Consider the following 4,382-nt stretch of genomic DNA (forward strand, 5'->3'; position numbering starts at 1 on the left):
CCAGTTAGGTCATCCCCAGTAGCCAGTACCAGGTCGAGCAGCGCTTTGCCTCTCGTTGGCCCATAGACTTCTTGAGTCAAGTAGAGGTCAGCCACACGAGAAGAACCTTTGCAACTGCTCAGTTTTTGCTGAGTGATCCTCCCACAAGATGTCCGGGTAATTGAAGTCACCCATGACAACCATGGTCCTGGAGCATGCGGCCTCAGCCAGTTTCCGGGCGAACTCTTGGTCAAGCTCAGGATTTTGGGTGGGAGGTCTGTAGTAGACTCCCACTGTTATGTCCTGATGACACCAGCACCGCAGTCTTTGGTTGACTAAACTTTGTGACGGTTATGGAATCTAAACTTTGTGAAATTTAAATCTCAGAGGCCAATTAGATACAGGCAGCCTAAATTCAAATTTCAATGCACTGCTGCATTAGTAAGGGAAGTCTCAGCTGAGAAGGAATTTGGTACCTTCTAAAAACAAGTCTGCAGAGTAACTTACTAACTTGATTGGAGCTGCACATCATGCTGTAAAATCCTGGCCTCAGGACAGCCTTCAAGATGCAAGACCAAGCAAAAAAGCCAACCTTCATCTATTCAGTCACTTGTATATACAAGTAGCACTTTTCAAAGGAATTTCATTTCCTTTTTCAAATCCTAATGCATGGGTTTCAGGAAAGCCCAGCAGGGCAGCTGTGCTCCTGCTCTTGGCAAAACAGTTTATTAAGAAACCTGGCATGCAGTATATTTTACAAGGAAGACTGAATGAAAGCCAAGATTGTTTTTAAAGCAGAATGTTAATCACCACCATAGAAGCAAGGTCCAGAGAGTGAAAATCTTAGCCTGTGTTATGCAGAAGGTCAGACTAACTTGTAATAATTGCTTCTTCTGACAGAGAGAAGCAGGCATATGTCATACTGGTAGCTTCTACCTTTTAAATCCATAATTTGCAGACAGAAGGGAAGAGAGGCTTTACGATCTTATTTTTTAATTCTCTTTTCATCCTTCCAGAAAATCAAAAGCACATATTTTACCCCCAATAACACCAAACAAAGTAACATGGAAGAGGTTACTTGCATATAACAAAGGCACACTAAACATACCTTCATGCTTTGTAAAAATTCAAATGGGTATCAAATTCACCTGGCTCTTCCAGGCCAAATGTAGACCCTAACGCTCCCTGGGACTGGATCCAGACCCAGCAGTGGCATCACTGTGTCATGCAGGTTAACTGAGTCTTTGCTCACATCCCAGTAGACCTCCATACCCCAATTCTGGTGGCAGGCCTTGGCTGCAAGTCTGACTCCATCCACTATGTACCAGTTCCTGTCACTGAACACCTTGACCAAACCCTCCTGATACGTCCCAATTTATTTTAAGAACATTACTTAATGACCTCAAAAAAGGGTAAACATTTCCAAGGTGCAATATTCAAATGCCAAGTTGAGCAGCACAACAGAACAGATTCTTTACCCAGCCCAAGCACGACTCCCTGGTGAGGATTATTTTTACTGAATCAGCCCAAAGGAATTATTTTTTAGGGGAGGAGCCATAAAGTTTGAAGGCCCCCCTCTAGAATCCCACTTCCTAACCCACTCCTTTCTCTGTGGCAAGTTACTACATGGTGCTCCACTTAGTCTTCCATTTATATGCACTTTTAGAAGAAATCTCAACTACCAAAGGTATTTTTCTGGACATAACATGTATGGTCCCGAGATACTGATGTAGGAGATGACCACAGCATCTTTAGAACTCATTATTGAAGTTATCGGCACTGATTTCCCTTCAAGCCTTTCTGTGTCAACTACCTCAGCTCCAATTTTAAGTCCATATTTGTAGTCCATATTTCCTCTTGCCCCTATCTTGGTTACTTTGCTGTACATCACCTTCCATTAGGCCAGGAAAAGTCTCCGTTCAACCACAGAATGCTCACCAGGGCCCACAAAACCTTCATGGATCATGAGAAATAATACAGCTGTCCTGTGCCTCAGTACAGTCTCTGAATCACAATATTGCTCTCTAGTGAACAGTGGCAACATGGCTCTTATGGAGTCTTCTAGTGGCCAAGGTAACATCTGCCTTGAAGGTAAAGAGTAGGAAACAAGTATTTATTGCCAACCACCTAGCATATAAAATTCATAGGAGTAACTATGCACATTGGAAACATCCCACTGAACTCAATGGGACAAGTGCAGGGAGTTAATTGTTAAGATGATCTCGCTCCTAACATTCACTGAAACAGCATGGTATGTATCTGAGTAATCACTGTTAATCCCCCTGCCATGGCTGTCAAGGAAAAAGTGCCTCTCTCCACCACTGCCCTTTACTTAAAGAATGAGGAAGTAACAGGTAACCCTCTTCTGCCACAGCCAGTTATGCAACACACAGTTCTCCATGTTCATCAGTGGAAGCAACAGACACTTATGTGGAGTTTGTTAGTGAAGGCTCTAACAAGTGCTTTTTCCATGTAAAAGAAATCTTTTGCTTGTATTTATTATGTGCTCAAGACGCATACGTTTTACAGAGGTGCATGTACTTTAAATGACAGCTGCTCACAATCAGAATGTGACCTTGCTTTCATTTCTCCTGTAGGTATCATGCAATTAATCCACCGTGTCAATGCTACCTCCCTGGGTACTTTCCATTTGACAAAAAAAAAAAAAAAAAAAAAGGAAGTTAAAATAATTTCTTAGTACATCCATTGGTAGCATCCAAGGTTGTAGCAGGTTCTTACCTACAAAAGTGCATGCTTTTCAATCAGACAGTAGGGCATGGTGGCACACTAGAAACTATCCGCCTGAGTGTTTTATATGATCGTTACTAAACAAGGGATCTCATGGCAACCTCACATACTACAGTTTATTAGATTATGGTTGTAAGAGATGGTTTGGACTGGGAGGATCCTGACTCAGACAGGGGGTTGGACTGGACTAGACCTCTGGAGATCCCCTCCAATCCTAGTTCTCTATGACTCTTGCAAGAATGAAGCGCATGTTCTCTCTCTCTCAAACCAGAGGACCAAACTATTTAAAGACTTTACCTCCCTCCCCACCCTTACACTACGCCCTTACTTACGCAAGTTGCGCTGGGGTACCTCAGATTACTGTACCCCAGGTGTTTTCAAGCTTTTTGGATCAGTGAACCCACAATGGATGGACACGGAGCAGTGTACTCAGGTGGCTGGACACAGAACGGGGGAAAGCTGGATGGATGGCGGGGGGGATGGCATGCAGCTGAGTATGGAGCGGCAGTAGCCACCGCCCCCAACATCCATCCATCCACACCAGCAGCACCTGTGCAGCAGCGCAGGATGGTGCGTGGCAGCACCCTGTCCCTGGCCACCCGGGCGCATCCCCTAGGGCCTTCTCAAGTACCACCACTTGACAACCGCTGCCGTAATGAAAAGACAGAAGCAGCATCCTCCCTTGCTCTACCTCCTGGACTTGGGAACACCCACACTTTCACCAGCCCCCCTGGATAGCAACCCCACATCCCGCCTGCTCCTCCCCAAGCCGGTGGGCAGGGAAAAAGACACAGCCCTCTGGCAAGACAGAGCGAGAGAGTCTTGGAACAACACCGATTCTCTTCTGCAGCTCGCCAGGCTCTGGGGCTAAAAACAGAGGCCAGGGTCACGGTACCTGTAGGGCACAAAGGGAAAGTGGGGGGAGAGGGAGGTGGCACACCTACAATTCAAGCCTTCTTACCTGCCTAAACAACCTCCCCCTCACCAGCTGCGTGAGTGCCCCCTGCCAGCCAGAGCCCAGGAGGAGGAGGAGGAGGAGGAGGAGGAGGAGGAGGCGCCTCCCCCCCCACCCGGCCATGGGGCCTCTGCGGCCCGGGAGCGCCCCTGCAACCCCCTGCCCCGCGGGGAGGAGAGGGGAGAGGAAAAGAGGGGGGTGGCCGCGACCCCGCACTCACCTGCGCGGGGGGCTGAGGGGGGAGGGTGCTCCTCCTGGCGCCGGCCCCAGCGGCGGACGGGCCGCTCGCACCGACCCAACGTCAGCGCGCCGGGTGACGTCAGCGCGCCGCGTCCTCGCGCCCCTCCCCTCGCGCGGTGGAGCCGTTACTCCCTAAGACCCTACGTCACCCCCGCACGGGGACGGGGACGGGGCGGGGGGCGTCTGAAGTCAGTAGCGCCGAGCACAGTCCCCCCCGCGCTGCGCGCGCTCCTAGCCCCGCCCCCCCAGCCGCTGCTGCAACCTGGCGAGGGCAGGGCAGGGGGCGAGTTTCCTGTCACCAGAGGCCGGGGCCCAGTGCTGCCAGGTGTACCGTAATTACCGTGTTTGCACAAAAAACGAGTAATCATAATAAAACTGCTCAAAATGTAGGATGGCTATTGGGGCAGCAAATGCAAAGCCCGAGTCGGGAGAGCCTTAACCGACTTGGGGGTTTGCTGTC

At 49.3% G+C, this 4,382-nt stretch overlaps 1 protein-coding gene across 1 annotated transcript in view; it reads right to left on the reverse strand.

Moving 5' to 3' along the window:
* GOLGB1 (golgin B1) overlaps positions 1-3,962 on the reverse strand; it is a 57,587-nt gene extending 53,625 nt beyond the window's left edge. The window contains exon 1 of the mRNA XM_019551341.1: positions 3,903-3,962. The gene's annotated coding sequence lies outside the window, so the exon portion shown is untranslated. The remainder of the gene's footprint in view (positions 1-3,902) is intronic.
* Positions 3,963-4,382: the final 420 nt, after the last annotated feature.

This window comes from Crocodylus porosus, unplaced genomic scaffold (genome assembly GCF_001723895.1).
Source record: "Crocodylus porosus isolate Cpor-Errol unplaced genomic scaffold, CroPor_comp1, whole genome shotgun sequence".
In the NCBI taxonomy this organism is placed as follows: domain Eukaryota; kingdom Metazoa; phylum Chordata; order Crocodylia; family Crocodylidae; genus Crocodylus; species Crocodylus porosus.